Genomic DNA, 16,353 nt, shown 5'->3' with positions numbered 1-16,353 from the left:
GGGGGGATTCTTGTTAGAGTACATCAATATAGTCTCTATGACAAACACACAGGAACCACAGAATAATCATACTGTGCGAGACAACAGTCAGTCAGCAAGTGAGAAAGAAAGCTCAAACAATCTGATAGAAAGCTCAGATAATGAAGAAGACACAGATACAGAACAGGAAAACAACAGCGATAGATAAGTCGATACAGAAGAAAGGGTTAATTCTAGTATGACACAAACTACAACAGATCACAGTGTTTGTTTAAATCCTGATTCTTCTGCTGGGGTAAAATTAAAAACGGGACCGATAGTAACTTTTGTGAAACAAAATGGTGGTGGTCTACAGGGAAGGTTTTAAACAGAGCTGGCAAAGCCTCTGGAAGATACAAAAACTGGTTTAATCTGCAACATATTGAAAATGATGGTAGTATGGGACAAAAGGAGACAGTAGATATGTTAGTGGTGATAATCTCAATATTGAATCAACAAATAGGTTGTTTGATAACAAAAGACATTTCATTTGATGCAGCCAAACACGATCAAATAATGAATTGGTAAAAAAACAGTGTTTTTGAGGAAGTTGAAGATGCAGGTCAAAAGTGTGTATCCACCAGATGGGTCTGTAGTTTTAAAGACTCTCCTAATGGTATTGTTCCTAAAGCACATCTTGTAGCCAGAGGTTTTGAAGAACTTAATAATGATGAGCTGCAAAAACATTCCCCAACCTTTGCTTCTGACTCTCTGAGGCTATTATTAGCTGTAATCTTTCAAAATAAGTGGAAAGTATATTCTATCGACATCAAATCTGCTTTCTTACAGGTTATGCAGTTATCCAGGGAAATCTATGTCAGGCATCCTCCTGAAGCAGAAAAGAGAAATGTTCTGTGGAAATTAAACAAGTGTGTTTATGGCCTTTGCAGATGCATCATTGTATTGGCACGACAAGGTCAAAGAAATCATGCTGAGCACAGGGGGTAGAGTGTCCCAAGTAGATCCAGCAGTATCTCACTGGTTGGATGATCAGTGTGATGTTACTGGGTTACTTGCATGTCATGTTGACGACTTTCTATGGGCAGGTTCACAATTCTTTTCAACAGATGTAATCCCCAAGCTAAAGTCTGCATTTCATGTACATGAACATGAACATTTCTTCTATGTAGGAATGGACTTATCTACTATTAATGGTGTAGTTCATGTACATCAGCACACGTACATTGAGAACTTGCAGCCTATTCACCTACAAGCAGCACGTGCAGTACAAAGAGATGCCTCTCTTAATGAGACTGAGAAGGAGCAGCTTCAGGTTCAGGTTGCCAGCACCATCCAGTCCTGTAGATTCATCCTCTACATTGTAGAGTCTACAATTTCAGGAAAATTTCTATCTCTTCTAAAATATCTAAAAAAAAAAAAATGCTAACTTAGCTCTGTACACTGTAGTAGGCTTTGTGAGACATGTTTTTATTGCACTTATGCTTTTTGTTGTCCTAATGTTGACCCTTTTGCTTCCATTATTTCCCCAACTTGTAAGTCGCTTTGGATAAAAACGTCTGCTAAATGACTAAATGTAAATGTGCCCATAACTGAGACTTGTCATGTAATTGTAGATTCATTCTCTCCCGATTATCTTTTGCCGCAATGCTAAATCCTTTCAATATATATTCACATGTTCCCCTTACTATTTGCGCTTGATTTTATTTCAGCTAACAAGACAACGAAATTACAGAATCTTAATGAGGAATGCATCGAACTGTTCCTTTGCTGTTCCTGAGATAAAGAAAAACATCCAAATGCTTTTTTAAATATTTCAATATGCAAATGTTAACCTTAACAGAATAAAAAAAAAAATCGCTGCTTTATAGAGCTAGTCAAAGGAGATACAAACATTTTGCACTTTTTTAAACTTTTTTGTCCGGCAATGAAAACTAGCCAACCTAGCCAACAAACACTGTCAGTATTGATTTACATGTAAAAGATGTATTGCAATTACAATAGGCACATCTACGCAAGCTAGGGGGCCGATGTTTATCCAGAACAGTAATTTAAGATGGACATTTAACTGCAATCATTTTTGCACACCTTACATACTCAGAATGGTGGCAGTTTATGAATCACACATACTAATTACATAATTACATAAATTACATAAAATTCTGAGATCAACATCAAGGAACAGTTGTAATGGACATTTTAAAACTGCGACCCTGGCAGGACTCAAAACAGCAATCTTCTGATTCGAAGTTAGACGTCATATCCTTTAGCCCACGAGGCCTACAAATGGTTCAAAGTTTTGCTCTGCTATCCCAACAAAAGACCGCATACAGTATCTATTACAAAGGCAAGACGTTATAGCTTTGTGGCATGTTCAGAAGAAGTGTTGTTCTCAGGGGATCTCTTTGATTCCTGGATCTGCTAACATCCCTTTCTATGACATATGCATTGAGGACATTCCTAAGAAACACATAAGGCATATCCTTAAATTGACATCTGGTTGCTGCAACAACCACTTGCACAGTAAAAACCGGTTGTAATGGGCATTTTGAAACTGCGACCCCGGCAGGACTCGAACCTGCAATCTTCTGATTCGAAGTCAGACGCCTTATCCATTAGGCCACGAGGCCTACAAATGCTGCAAAGTTATGCTCTGCAACTGCAACAACCACTTGCACAGACAACTGGTGTGCGTCAACGGTTGTAACGGGCACTTTAAAACTCCGACCCCGGCAGGACTCGAACCTGAAATCTTCTGATTCCAAGTCAGATGCCTTATGCTCTGCAACTGCAACAACCACAGCAGAATTCGAACCTGCAATCTTCTAATTCGAAGTCAGACGCCTTATCCATTAGGCCACGAGGCCTACGAATGATCCAAAGTTATGCTCTGCAACTGCAACAACCACTTCAACAGACAACTGGTGTGCGTCAACGGTTGTAATGGGCATATTAAAATTGCGACCACGGCAGGACTCGAACCTGCAATGTTCTGATTCGAAGTCAGACGCCTTATGCTCTGGCCACGAGGCCTAAGAATGCTCCAAAGTTATCCTTTGCAACTGGAACAACCACTTCGACAGACAACTGGTGTGCCTCAAAGGTTGTAATGGGCATTTTAAAATTGCGACCACGGCAGAATTCGAACCTGCAATCTTCTGATTCGAAGTCAGACGCCTTATCCATTAGCCAACGAAGCCTACAAATGCTCCAAAGTTATGCTCTGCAACTGCAACAACAACTTGCACAGACAACTGGTGTGCGTCAACGGTGGTAATGGGCATTTTAAAATTGCGACCACGGCAGAATTCGAACCTGCAATCTTTTGATTCGAAGTCAGACGCCTTATCCATTAGGCCACGAGGCCTACAAATGCTGCAAAGTTATGCTCTGCAACTGCAACAACAACTTGCACAGACAACTGGTGTGCGTCAACGGTTGTAATGGGCAATTTAAAATCGCGACCACGGCAGGACTCGAACCCGCAATCTTCTGATTCGAAGTCAGACGCCTTATGATCTGAAACTGCAACAACGGTTGTAATGGGCATTTTGAAACTGCGACCGCGGCAGAATTCGAACCTGCAATCTTCTGATTCGAAGTCAGACGCCTTATCCATTAGGCCACGAGGCCTACAAATGCTGCAAAGTTATGCTCTGCAACTGCAACAACCACTTGCACAGACAACTGGTGTGCATCAACGGTTGTAACGGGCACTTTAAAACTCCGACCCCGGCAGGACTCGAACCTGAAATCTTCTGATTCCAAGTCAGATGCCTTATGCTCTGCAACTGCAACAAACACAGCAGAATTCGAACCTGCAATCTTCTAATTCGAAGTCAGACGCCTTATCCATTAGGCCACGAGGCCTACGAATGCTCCAAAGTTATGCTCTGCAACTGCAACAACCACTTGCACAGACAACTGGTGTGCGTCAACGGTTGTAACGGGCACTTTAAAACTCCGACCCCGGCAGGACTCGAACCTGCAATCTTCTCATTCGAAGTCAGACGCCTTATCCATTAGGCCACGAGGCCTACAAATGCTGCAAAGTTATGTTCTACAACTGCAACAACCACTTGCACATACAACTGGTTTGCGTCAACGGTTGTAATGGGCATTTTAAAATTGCAACCCCGGCAGGACTCGAACCTGAAATCTTCTGATTCCAAGTCAGATGCCTTATGCACTGCAACTGCAACAACCACAGCAGAATTCGAACCTGCAATCTTCTAATTCGAAGTCAGACGCCTTATCCATTAGGCCACGAGGCCTACGAATGCTCCAAAGTTATGCTCTGCAACTGCAACAACCACTTCAACAGACAACTGGTGTGCGTCAACGGTTGTAATGGGCATATTAAACTTGCGACCACGGCAGGACTCGAACCTGCAATGTTCTGATTCGAAGTCAGACGCCTTATGCTCTGGCCACGAGGCCTAAGAATGCTCCAAAGTTATGCTTTGCAACTGGAACAACCACTTCGACAGACAACTGGTGTGCCTCAAAGGTTGTAATGGGCATTTTAAAATTGCGACCACGGCAGAATTCGAACCTGCAATCTTCTGATTCGAAGTCAGACGCCTTATCCATTAGCCAACGAAGCCTACAAATGCTCCAAAGTTATGCTCTGCAACTGCAACAACCACTTGCACAGACAACTGGTGTGCGTCAACGGTGGTAATGGGCATTTTAAAATTGCGACCACGGCAGAATTCGAACCTGCAATCTTTTGATTCGAAGTCAGACGCCTTATCCATTAGGCCACGAGTTCTACAAATGCTGCAAAGTTATGCTCTGCAACTGCAACAACAACTTGCACAGACAACTGGTGTGCGTCAACGGTTGTAATGGGCCATTTAAAATCGCGACCACGGCAGGACTCGAACCCGCAATCTTCTGATTCGAAGTCAGACGCCTTATGATCTGAAACTGCAACAACGGTTGTAATGGGCATTTTGAAACTGCGACCGCGGCAGAATTCGAACCTGCAATCTTCTGATTCGAAGTCAGACGCCTTATCCATTAGGCCACGAGGCCCACAAACGCTGCAAAGTTATGCTCTGCAACTGGAACAACCACTTGCACAGACAACTGGTGTGCCTCAAAGGTTGTAATGGGCATTTTAAAATTGCGACCACGCAGGACTCGAACCTGCAATCTTCTGATTCGAAGTCAGACGCCTTATGATCTACAACTGCAACAACCACTTGCATCAACTGTTGTAAAGGGCAATTTAAAATTGCGACCACGGCAGAACTCGATCCTGCAATCTTCTGATTCGAAGTCAGACGCCTTATGATCTACAACTGCAACAAACACATGCACAGACAACTGGTGTGCGTCAACGGTTGTAATGGGCAATTTAAAATTGCGACCACGGCAGGACTCAAACCAGCAATCTTCTGATTCGAAGTCAGACGCTTTACGTTCTGCAACTGCAACAACCACTTGCATCAACGGTTGTAATGGGCAATTTAAAATTGCGACCACGGCAGGACTCGAACCTGCAATCTTCTGATTTAAGTTGAGTTGTCTGACTTGCACAGACAACTTGTGTGCGTCAACGGTTGTAATGGGCTTTTTGAAACTGCGACGGCGGCAGAATTCGAACCTGCAATCTTCTGATTCGAAGTCAGACGCCTTATGATCTACAACTGCAACAAACACTTGCACAGACAACTGGTTGCGTCAACGGTTGTAATGGGCAATTTAAAATCGCGACCACGGCAGGACTCGAACCCGCAATCTTCTGATTCGAAGTCAGACGCCTTATGATCTGAAACTGCAACAACGGTTGTAATGGGCATTTTGAAACTGCGACCGCGGCAGAATTCGAACCTGCAATCTTCTGATTCGAAGTCAGACGCCTTATCCATTAGGCCACGAGGCCTACAAATGCTGCAAAGTTATGCTCTGCAACTGCAACAACCACTTGCACAGACAACTGGTGTGCATCAACGGTTGTAACGGGCACTTTAAAACTCCGACCCCGGCAGGACTCGAACCTGAAATCTTCTGATTCCAAGTCAGATGCCTTATGCTCTGCAACTGCAACAAACACAGCAGAATTCGAACCTGCAATCTTCTAATTCGAAGTCAGACGCCTTATCCATTAGGCCACGAGGCCTACGAATGCTCCAAAGTTATGCTCTGCAACTGCAACAACCACTTGCACAGACAACTGGTGTGCGTCAACGGTTGTAACGGGCACTTTAAAACTCCGACCCCGACAGGACTCGAACCTGCAATCTTCTCATTCGAAGTCAGACGCCTTATCCATTAGGCCACGAGGCCTACAAATGCTGCAAAGTTATGTTCTACAACTGCAACAACCACTTGCACATACAACTGGTTTGCGTCAACGGTTGTAATGGGCATTTTAAAATTGCAACCCCGGCAGGACTCGAACCTGAAATCTTCTGATTCCAAGTCAGATGCCTTATGCTCTGCAACTGCAACAACCACAGCAGAATTCGAACCTGCAATCTTCTAATTCGAAGTCAGACGCCTTATCCATTAGGCCACGAGGCCTACGAATGCTCCAAAGTTATGCTCTGCAACTGCAACAACCACTTCAACAGACAACTGGTGTGCGTCAACGGTTGTAATGGGCAATTTAAAATCGCGACCACGGCAGGACTCGAACCCGCAATCTTCTGATTCGAAGTCAGATGCCTTATGATCTACAACTGCAACAAACACTTGCACAGACAACTGGTGTGCGTCAACGGTTGTAATGGGCATTTTGAAACTGCGACGGCGGCAGAATTCGAACCTGCAATCTTCTGATTTAAGTTGAGTCGTCTGACTTGCACAGACAACTTGTGTGCGTCAACGGTTGTAATGGGCATTTTGAAACTGCGAAGGCGGCAGAATTCGAACCTGCAATCTTCTGATTCGAAGTCAGACGCCTTATGATCTACAACTGCAACAAACACTTGCAGAGACAACTGGTGTGCGTCAACGGTTGTAATGGGCAATTTAAAACTGCAACCACGGCAGGACTCGAACCTGCAATCTTCTGATTCGAAGTAAGACGCCTTATCCATTAGGCCACGAGGCCTACAAATGCTGCAAAGTTATGTTCTACAACTGCAACAACAACTTGCACAGACAACTGGTGTGCATCAACGGTTGTAATGGGCATTTTAAAACTGCGACCACGGCAGGACTCGAACCTGCAATCTTCTGATTTAAGTTGAGTCGTCTGACTTGCACAGACAACTTGTGTGCGTCAACGGTTGTAATGGGCATTTTGAAACTGCGAAGTTGGCAGAATTCGAACCTGCAATCTTCTGATTCGAAGTCAGACGCCTTATGATCTACAACTGCAACAAACACTTGCAGAGACAACTGGTGTGCGTCAACGGTTGTAATGGGCAATTTAAAACTGCAACCACGGCAGGACTCGAACCTGCAATCTTCTGATTCGAAGTCAGACGCCTTATCCATTAGGTCACGAGGCCTACAAATGCTGCAAAGTTATGTTCTACAACTGCAACAACAACTTGCACAGACAACTGGTGTGCATCAACGGTTGTAATGGGCATTTTAAAACTGCGACCACGGCAGGACTCGAACCTGCAATCTTCTAATTTAAGTTGAGTTGTCTGACTTGCACAGACAACTTGTGTGCGTCAACGGTTGTAATGGGCATTTTGAAACTGCGACGGCGGCAGAATTCGAACCTGCAATCTTCTGATTCGAAGTCAGACGCCTTATGATCTACAACTGCAACAAACACTTGCACAGACAACTGGTGTGCGTCAACGGTTGTAATGGGCAATTTAAAACTGCGACCACGGCAGGAATCGAACCTGCAATCTTCTGATTCGAAGTCAGACGCCTTATCCATTCTGATCTTCAATTTAAAACTGCGACCCAGGCAGGACTCGAACCTGCAATCTTCTGATTTAAGTTGAGTTGTCTGACTTGCACAGACAACTGGTGTGCGTCAACGGTTGTAATGGGCATTTTAAAACCGCAACCCCGGCAGGACCCGAACCTGCAATCTTCAACTGGTGTGAATCAACGGTTGTAAGGGCAATTTAAAACTGCGACCACGGCAGGACTCGAACCTGCAATCTTCTGATTCGAAGTCAGACGCCTTATCCATTAGGCCACGAGGCCTACAAATGCTGCAAAGTTATGTTCTACAACTGCAACAACAACTTGCACAGATAACTGGTGTGCATCAACGGTTGTAATGGGCATTTTAAAACTGCGACCACGGCAGGACTCGAACCTGCAATCTTCTAATTTAAGTTGAGTTGTCTGACTTGCACAGACAACTTGTGTGCGTCAACGGTTGTAATGGGCATTTTGAAACTGCGACGGCGGCAGAATTCGAACCTGCAATCTTCTGATTCGAAGTCAGACGCCTTATGATCTACAACTGCAACAAACACTTGCACAGACAACTGGTGTGCGTCAACGGTTGTAATGGGCAATTTAAAACTGCGACCACGGCAGGAATCAAACCTGCAATCTTCTGATTCGAAGTCAGATGCCTTATGATCTACAACTGCAACAAACACTTGCACAGACAACTGGTGTGCGTCAACGGTTGTAATGGCCATTTTAAAACCGCAACCCCGGCAGGACCTGAACCTGCAATCTTCTGAATCGAAGTCAGACGCCTTATCCATTCTGATCTTCAATTTAAAACTGCGACCCAGGCAGGACTCGAACCTGCAATCTTCTGATTCGAAGTCAGACGCCTGATCCATTAGGCCACGAGGCCTACAAAGCTGCAAAGTTATGTTCTGCAACAACAACTTGCACAGACAACTGGTGTGCATCAACGTTTTTAATGGCCATTTTAAAACTGCGACCACGGCAGGACTCGAACCTGCAATCTTCTGATTTAAGTTGAGTTGTCTGACTTGCACAGACAACTGGTGTGCTTCAACGGTTATAATGGGCAATTTAAAACTGCGACCACGGCAGGACTCGAACCTGCAATCTTCTGATTCGAAGTCAGACGCCTTATGATCTACAACTGCAACAAACACTTGCACAGACAACTGGTGTGCATCAACGGTTGTAATGGGCATTTTAAAACCGCAACCCCGGCAGGACCCGAACCTGCAATCTTCTGAATCGAAGTCAGACGCCTTATCCATTAGGCCACGAGGCCTACAAATGCTCCAAAGTTATGTTCTACAACTGCAACAACAACTTGCACAGACAACTGGTGTGTGTCAACGGTTGTAATGGGCATTTTGAAACTGCGACGGCGGCAGAATTCGAACCTGCAATCTGATTCGAAGTCAGACGCCTTATGATCTACAACTGCAACAAACACTTGCACAGACAACTGGTGTGCGTCAACGTTTTTAATGGGCATTTTAAAACTGCGACCACGGCAGGACTCGAACCTGCAATCTTCTGATTTAAGTTGAGTCGTCTGACTTGCACAGACAACTTGTGTGCGTCAACGGTTGTAATGGGCATTTTGAAACTGCGACGGCGGCAGAATTCGAACCTGCAATCTTCTGATTCGAAGTCAGACGCCTTATGATCTACAACTGCAACAAACACTTGCAGAGACAACTGGTGTGCGTCAACGGTTGTAATGGGCAATTTAAAACTGCAACCACGGCAGGACTCGAACCTGCAATCTTCTGATTCGAAGTCAGACGCCTTATCCATTAGGCCACGAGGCCTACAAATGCTGCAAAGTTATGTTCTACAACTGCAACAACAACTTGCACAGACAACTGGTGTGCATCAACGGTTGTAATGGGCATTTTAAAACTGCGACCACGGCAGGACTCGAACCTGCAATCTTCTAATTTAAGTTGAGTTGTCTGACTTGCACAGACAACTTGTGTGCGTCAACGGTTGTAATGGGCATTTTGAAACTGCGACGGCGGCAGAATTCGAACCTGCAATCTTCTGATTCGAAGTCAGACGCCTTATGATCTACAACTGCAACAAACACTTGCACAGACAACTGGTGTGCGTCAACGGTTGTAATGGGCAATTTAAAATTGCGACCACGCAGGACTCGAACCTGCAATCTTCTGATTCGAAGTCAGACGCCTTATGATCTACAACTGCAACAAACACTTGCATCAACTGTTGTAATGGGCAATTTAAAATTGCGACCACGGCAGAACTCGATCCTGCAATCTTCTGATTCGAAGTCAGACGCCTTATGATCTACAACTGCAACAAACACATAGACAGACAACTGGTGTGCGTCAACGGTTGTAATGGGCAATTTAAAATTGCGACCACGGCAGGACTCAAACCAGCAATCTTCTGATTCGAAGTCAGACGCCTTACGTTCTGCAACTGCAACAACCACTTGCATCAACGGTTGTAATGGGCAATTTAAAATTGCGACCACGGCAGGACTCGAACCTGCAATCTTCTGATTCAAAGTCAGACACCTTATCCATTAGGCCACGAGGCCTACAAATGCTGCAAAGTTATGCTCTGCAACTGCAACAACCACTTGCATAGACAACTGGTGTGCGTCAACGGTTGTAATGGGCAATTTAAAATTGCGACCACGGCAGGACTCAAACCTGCAATCTTCTGATTTAAGTTGAGTTGTCTGACTTGCACAGACAACTGGTGTGCGTCAACGGTTATAATGGGCAATTTAAAACTGCGACCACGGCAGGACTCGAACCTGCAATCTTCTGATTCGAAGTCAGACGCCTTATGATCTACAACTGCAACAAACAGTTGCACAGACAACTGGTGTGCGTCAACGGTTGTAATGGGCAATTTAAAACTGCGACCACGGCAGGACTCGAACCTGCAATCTTCTGATTTAAGTTGAGTTGTCTGACTTGCACAGACAACTGGTGTGCGTCAACGGTTATAATGGGCAATTTAAAACTGCGACCACGGCAGGACTCGAACCTGCAATCTTCTGATTCGAAGTCAGACGCCTTATGATCTACAACTGCAACAAACACTTGCACAGACAACTGGTGTGCGTCAACGGTTGTAATGGGCAATTTAAAATTGCGACCACGGCAGAACTCGATCCTGCAATCTTCTGATTCGAAGTCAGACGCCTTTTGATCTACAACTGCAACAAACACATGCACAGACAACTGGTGTGCGTCAACGGTTGTAATGGGCAATTTAAAATTGCGACCACGGCAGGACTCGAACCTGCAATCTTCTGATTTAAGTTGAGTTGTCTGACTTGCACAGACAACTTGTGTGCGTCAACGGTTGTAATGGGCATTTTGAAACTGCGACGGCGGCAGAATTCGAACCTGCAATCTTCTGATTCGAAGTCAGACGCCTTATGATCTACAACTGCAACAAACACTTGCAGAGACAACTGGTGTGCGTCAACGGTTGTAATGGGCAATTTATAACTGCAACCACGGCAGGACTCGAACCTGCAATCTTCTGATTCGAAGTCAGACGCCTTATCCATTAGGCCACGAGGCCTACAAATGCTGCAAAGTAATGTTCTGCAACTGCAACAACAACTTGCACAGACAACTGGTGTGCATCAACGGTTGTAATGGGCATTTTAAAACTGCGACCACGGCAGGACTCGAACCTGCAATCTTCTAATTTAAGTTGAGTTGTCTGACTTGCACAGACAACTTGTGTGCGTCAACGGTTGTAATGGGCATTTTGAAACTGCGACGGCGGCAGAATTCGAACCTGCAATCTTCTGATTCGAAGTCAGACGCCTTATGATCTACAACTGCAACAAACACTTGCACAGACAACTGGTGTGCGTCAACGGTTGTAATGGGCAATTTAAAATTGCGACCACGCAGGACTCGAACCTGCAATCTTCTGATTCGAAGTCAGACGCCTTATGATCTACAACTGCAACAAACACTTGCATCAACTGTTGTAATGGGCAATTTAAAATTGCGACCAGGGCAGAACTCGATCCTGCAATCTTCTGATTCGAAGTCAGACGCCTTATGATCTACAACTGCAACAAACACATAGACAGACAACTGGTGTGCGTCAACGGTTGTAATGGGCAATTTAAAATTGCGACCACGGCAGGACTCAAACCAGCAATCTTCTGATTCGAAGTCAGACGCCTTACGTTCTGCAACTGCAACAACCACTTGCATCAACGGTTGTAATGGGCAATTTAAAATTGCGACCACGGCAGGACTCGAACCTGCAATCTTCTGATTCAAAGTCAGACACCTTATCCATTAGGCCACGAGGCCTACAAATGCTGCAAAGTTATGCTCTGCAACTGCAACAACCACTTGCATAGACAACTGGTGTGCGTCAACGGTTGTAATGGGCAATTTAAAATTGCGACCACGGCAGGACTCAAACCTGCAATCTTCTGATTCAAAGTCAGACGCCTTATGATCTACAACTGCAACAAACAGTTGCACAGACAACTGGTGTGCGTCAACGGTTGTAATGGGCAATTTAAAACTGCGACCACGGCAGGACTCGAACCTGCAATCTTCTAATTTAAGTTGAGTTGTCTGACTTGCACAGACAACTTGTGTGCGTCAACGGTTGTAATGGGCATTTTAAAACTGCGACCACGGCAGGACTCGAACCTGCAATCTTCTAATTTAAGTTGAGTTGTCTGACTTGCACAGACAACTTGTGTGCGTCAACGGTTGTAATGGGCATTTTGAAACTGCGACGGCGGCAGAATTCGAACCTGCAATCTTCTGATTCGAAGTCAGACGCCTTATGATCTACAACTGCAACAAACACTTGCACAGACAACTGGTGTGCGTCAACGGTTGTAATGGGCAATTTAAAATTGCGACCACGCAGGACTCGAACCTGCAATCTTCTGATTCGAAGTCAGACGCCTTATGATCTACAACTGCAACAAACACTTGCATCAACTGTTGTAATGGGCAATTTAAAATTGCGACCACGGCAGAACTCGATCCTGCAATCTTCTGATTCGAAGTCAGACGCCTTATGATCTACAACTGCAACAAACACATAGACAGACAACTGGTGTGCGTCAACGGTTGTAATGGGCAATTTAAAATTGCGACCACGGCAGGACTCAAACCAGCAATCTTCTGATTCGAAGTCAGACGCCTTACGTTCTGCAACTGCAACAACCACTTGCATCAACGGTTGTAATGGGCAATTTAAAATTGCGACCACGGCAGGACTCGAACCTGCAATCTTCTGATTCAAAGTCAGACACCTTATCCATTAGGCCACGAGGCCTACAAATGCTGCAAAGTTATGCTCTGCAACTGCAACAACCACTTGCATAGACAACTGGTGTGCGTCAACGGTTGTAATGGGCAATTTAAAATTGCGACCACGGCAGGACTCAAACCTGCAATCTTCTGATTCGAAGTCAGACGCCTTATGATCTACAACTGCAACAAACAGTTGCACAGACAACTGGTGTGCGTCAACGGTTGTAATGGGCAATTTAAAACTGCGACCACGGCAGGACTCGAACCTGCAATCTTCTGATTTAAGTTGAGTTGTCTGACTTGCACAGACAACTGGTGTGCGTCAACGGTTATAATGGGCAATTTAAAACTGCGACCACGGCAGGACTCGAACCTGCAATCTTCTGATTCGAAGTCAGACGCCTTATGATCTACAACTGCAACAAACACTTGCACAGACAACTGGTGTGCGTCAACGGTTGTAATGGGCAATTTAAAATTGCGACCACGGCAGAACTCGATCCTGCAATCTTCTGATTCGAAGTCAGACGCCTTTTGATCTACAACTGCAACAAACACATGCACAGACAACTGGTGTGCGTCAACGGTTGTAATGGGCAATTTAAAATTGCGACCACGCAGGACTCGAACCTGCAATCTTCTGATTCGAAGTCAGACGCCTTATGATCTACAACTGCAACAAACACTTGCATCAACTGTTGTAATGGGCAATTTAAAATTGCGACCACGGCAGAACTCGATCCTGCAATCTTCTGATTCGAAGTCAGACGCCTTATGATCTACAACTGCAACAAACACATAGACAGACAACTGGTGTGCGTCAACGGTTGTAATGGGCAATTTAAAATTGCGACCACGGCAGGACTCAAACCAGCAATCTTCTGATTCGAAGTCAGACGCCTTACGTTCTGCAACTGCAACAACCACTTGCATCAACGGTTGTAATGGGCAATTTAAAATTGCGACCACGGCAGGACTCGAACCTGCAATCTTCTGATTCAAAGTCAGACACCTTATCCATTAGGCCACGAGGCCTACAAATGCTGCAAAGTTATGCTCTGCAACTGCAACAACCACTTGCATAGACAACTGGTGTGCGTCAACGGTTGTAATGGGCAATTTAAAATTGCGACCACGGCAGGACTCAAACCTGCAATCTTCTGATTCGAAGTCAGACGCCTTATGATCTACAACTGCAACAAACAGTTGCACAGACAACTGGTGTGCGTCAACGGTTGTAATGGGCAATTTAAAACTGCGACCACGGCAGGACTCGAACCTGCAATCTTCTAATTTAAGTTGAGTTGTCTGACTTGCACAGACAACTTGTGTGCGTCAACGGTTGTAATGGGCATTTTAAAACTGCGACCACGGCAGGACTCGAACCTGCAATCTTCTAATTTAAGTTGAGTTGTCTGACTTGCACAGACAACTTGTGTGCGTCAACGGTTGTAATGGGCATTTCGAAACTGCGACGGCGGCAGAATTCGAACCTGCAATCTTCTGATTCGAAGTCAGACGCCTTATGATCTACAACTGCAACAAACACTTGCACAGACAACTGGTGTGCGTCAACGGTTGTAATGGGCAATTTAAAATTGCGACCACGCAGGACTCGAACCTGCAATCTTCTGATTCGAAGTCAGACGCCTTATGATCTACAACTGCAACAAACACTTGCATCAACTGTTGTAATGGGCAATTTAAAATTGCGACCACGGCAGAACTCGATCCTGCAATCTTCTGATTCGAAGTCAGACGCCTTATGATCTACAACTGCAACAAACACATAGACAGACAACTGGTGTGCGTCAACGGTTGTAATGGGCAATTTAAAATTGCGACCACGGCAGGACTCAAACCAGCAATCTTCTGATTCGAAGTCAGACGCCTTACGTTCTGCAACTGCAACAACCACTTGCATCAACGGTTGTAATGGGCAATTTAAAATTGCGACCACGGCAGGACTCGAACCTGCAATCTTCTGATTCAAAGTCAGACACCTTATCCATTAGGCCACGAGGCCTACAAATGCTGCAAAGTTATGCTCTGCAACTGCAACAACCACTTGCATAGACAACTGGTGTGCGTCAACGGTTGTAATGGGCAATTTAAAATTGCGACCACGGCAGGACTCAAACCTGCAATCTTCTGATTCGAAGTCAGACGCCTTATGATCTACAACTGCAACAAACAGTTGCACAGACAACTGGTGTGCGTCAACGGTTGTAATGGGCAATTTAAAACTGCGACCACGGCAGGACTCGAACCTGCAATCTTCTGATTTAAGTTGAGTTGTCTGACTTGCACAGACAACTGGTGTGCGTCAACGGTTATAATGGGCAATTTAAAACTGCGACCACGGCAGGACTCGAACCTGCAATCTTCTGATTCGAAGTCAGACGCCTTATGATCTACAACTGCAACAAACACTTGCACAGACAACTGGTGTGCGTCAACGGTTGTAATGGGCAATTTAAAATTGCGACCACGGCAGAACTCGATCCTGCAATCTTCTGATTCGAAGTCAGACGCCTTTTGATCTACAACTGCAACAAACACATGCACAGACAACTGGTGTGCGTCAACGGTTGTAATGGGCAATTTAAAATTGCGACCACGGCAGGACTCAAACCAGCAATCTTCTGATTCGAAGTCAGACGCCTTACGTTCTGCAACTGCAACAACCACTTGCATCAACGGTTGTAATGGGCAATTTAAAATTGCGACCACGGCAGGACTCGAACCTGCAATCTTCTGATTTAAGTTGAGTTGTCTGACTTGCACAGACAACTTGTGTGCGTCAACGGTTGTAATGGGCTTTTTGAAACTGCGACGGCGGCAGAATTCGAACCTGCAATCTTCTGATTCGAAGTCAGACGCCTTATGATCTACAACTGCAACAAACACTTGCACACACAACTGGTTGCGTCAACGGTTGTAATGGGCAATTTAAAATTGCGACCACGGCAGGACTCGAACCTGCAATCTTCTGATTCGAAGTCAGACGCCTTATGATCTACAACTGCAACAAACACTTGCACAGACAACTGGTGTGAATCAACGGTTGTAAGGGCAATTTAAAACTGCGACCACGGCAGGACTCGAACCTGCAATCTTCTGATTCGAAGTCAGACGCCTTATCTATTAGGCCACGAGGCCTACAAATGCTCCAAAGTTATGTTCTACAACTGCAACAACAACTTGCACAGACAACTGGTGT

At 45.0% G+C, this 16,353-nt stretch overlaps 20 non-coding genes across 20 annotated transcripts; all 20 read right to left on the bottom strand.

The window, feature by feature from the left end:
• Positions 1-2,533: 2,533 nt before the first annotated feature.
• On the bottom strand, positions 2,534-2,606 carry trnar-ucg (transfer RNA arginine (anticodon UCG)). Its single transcript has one exon. It is a non-coding gene; the product is annotated as a tRNA-Arg (tRNA).
• A 664-nt stretch (positions 2,607-3,270) lies between these two features.
• Positions 3,271-3,343, bottom strand: trnar-ucg (transfer RNA arginine (anticodon UCG)). Its single transcript has one exon. It is a non-coding gene; the product is annotated as a tRNA-Arg (tRNA).
• Positions 3,344-3,536: 193 nt separating this feature from the next.
• Positions 3,537-3,609, bottom strand: trnar-ucg (transfer RNA arginine (anticodon UCG)). The gene has a single exon. It is a non-coding gene; the product is annotated as a tRNA-Arg (tRNA).
• Positions 3,610-3,940: 331 nt separating this feature from the next.
• trnar-ucg (transfer RNA arginine (anticodon UCG)) lies at positions 3,941-4,013 on the bottom strand. The gene has a single exon. It is a non-coding gene; the product is annotated as a tRNA-Arg (tRNA).
• Positions 4,014-4,943: 930 nt separating this feature from the next.
• On the bottom strand, positions 4,944-5,016 carry trnar-ucg (transfer RNA arginine (anticodon UCG)). Its single transcript has one exon. It is a non-coding gene; the product is annotated as a tRNA-Arg (tRNA).
• Positions 5,017-5,796: 780 nt separating this feature from the next.
• Positions 5,797-5,869, bottom strand: trnar-ucg (transfer RNA arginine (anticodon UCG)). Its single transcript has one exon. It is a non-coding gene; the product is annotated as a tRNA-Arg (tRNA).
• Positions 5,870-6,200: 331 nt separating this feature from the next.
• On the bottom strand, positions 6,201-6,273 carry trnar-ucg (transfer RNA arginine (anticodon UCG)). Its single transcript has one exon. It is a non-coding gene; the product is annotated as a tRNA-Arg (tRNA).
• Positions 6,274-6,969: 696 nt separating this feature from the next.
• Positions 6,970-7,042, bottom strand: trnar-ucg (transfer RNA arginine (anticodon UCG)). Its single transcript has one exon. It is a non-coding gene; the product is annotated as a tRNA-Arg (tRNA).
• Positions 7,043-7,372: 330 nt separating this feature from the next.
• trnar-ucg (transfer RNA arginine (anticodon UCG)) lies at positions 7,373-7,445 on the bottom strand. Its single transcript has one exon. It is a non-coding gene; the product is annotated as a tRNA-Arg (tRNA).
• Positions 7,446-8,036: 591 nt separating this feature from the next.
• trnar-ucg (transfer RNA arginine (anticodon UCG)) lies at positions 8,037-8,109 on the bottom strand. The gene has a single exon. It is a non-coding gene; the product is annotated as a tRNA-Arg (tRNA).
• Positions 8,110-8,649: 540 nt separating this feature from the next.
• trnar-ucg (transfer RNA arginine (anticodon UCG)) lies at positions 8,650-8,722 on the bottom strand. The gene has a single exon. It is a non-coding gene; the product is annotated as a tRNA-Arg (tRNA).
• A 323-nt stretch (positions 8,723-9,045) lies between these two features.
• trnar-ucg (transfer RNA arginine (anticodon UCG)) lies at positions 9,046-9,118 on the bottom strand. Its single transcript has one exon. It is a non-coding gene; the product is annotated as a tRNA-Arg (tRNA).
• A 456-nt stretch (positions 9,119-9,574) lies between these two features.
• Positions 9,575-9,647, bottom strand: trnar-ucg (transfer RNA arginine (anticodon UCG)). Its single transcript has one exon. It is a non-coding gene; the product is annotated as a tRNA-Arg (tRNA).
• A 682-nt stretch (positions 9,648-10,329) lies between these two features.
• On the bottom strand, positions 10,330-10,402 carry trnaq-uug (transfer RNA glutamine (anticodon UUG)). Its single transcript has one exon. It is a non-coding gene; the product is annotated as a tRNA-Gln (tRNA).
• Positions 10,403-11,333: 931 nt separating this feature from the next.
• On the bottom strand, positions 11,334-11,406 carry trnar-ucg (transfer RNA arginine (anticodon UCG)). The gene has a single exon. It is a non-coding gene; the product is annotated as a tRNA-Arg (tRNA).
• A 682-nt stretch (positions 11,407-12,088) lies between these two features.
• trnaq-uug (transfer RNA glutamine (anticodon UUG)) lies at positions 12,089-12,161 on the bottom strand. The gene has a single exon. It is a non-coding gene; the product is annotated as a tRNA-Gln (tRNA).
• Positions 12,162-13,079: 918 nt separating this feature from the next.
• trnaq-uug (transfer RNA glutamine (anticodon UUG)) lies at positions 13,080-13,152 on the bottom strand. Its single transcript has one exon. It is a non-coding gene; the product is annotated as a tRNA-Gln (tRNA).
• A 940-nt stretch (positions 13,153-14,092) lies between these two features.
• Positions 14,093-14,165, bottom strand: trnaq-uug (transfer RNA glutamine (anticodon UUG)). The gene has a single exon. It is a non-coding gene; the product is annotated as a tRNA-Gln (tRNA).
• Positions 14,166-15,083: 918 nt separating this feature from the next.
• trnaq-uug (transfer RNA glutamine (anticodon UUG)) lies at positions 15,084-15,156 on the bottom strand. The gene has a single exon. It is a non-coding gene; the product is annotated as a tRNA-Gln (tRNA).
• Positions 15,157-16,219: 1,063 nt separating this feature from the next.
• Positions 16,220-16,292, bottom strand: trnar-ucg (transfer RNA arginine (anticodon UCG)). The gene has a single exon. It is a non-coding gene; the product is annotated as a tRNA-Arg (tRNA).
• Positions 16,293-16,353: the final 61 nt, after the last annotated feature.

Source organism: Triplophysa dalaica, chromosome 1 (assembly GCF_015846415.1).
Source record: "Triplophysa dalaica isolate WHDGS20190420 chromosome 1, ASM1584641v1, whole genome shotgun sequence".
Lineage (NCBI taxonomy): Eukaryota > Metazoa > Chordata > Actinopteri > Cypriniformes > Nemacheilidae > Triplophysa > Triplophysa dalaica.
The sequence above is the reverse complement of the archived record's forward strand: the minus strand, read 5'-3'. Positions and strand labels throughout refer to the sequence as shown.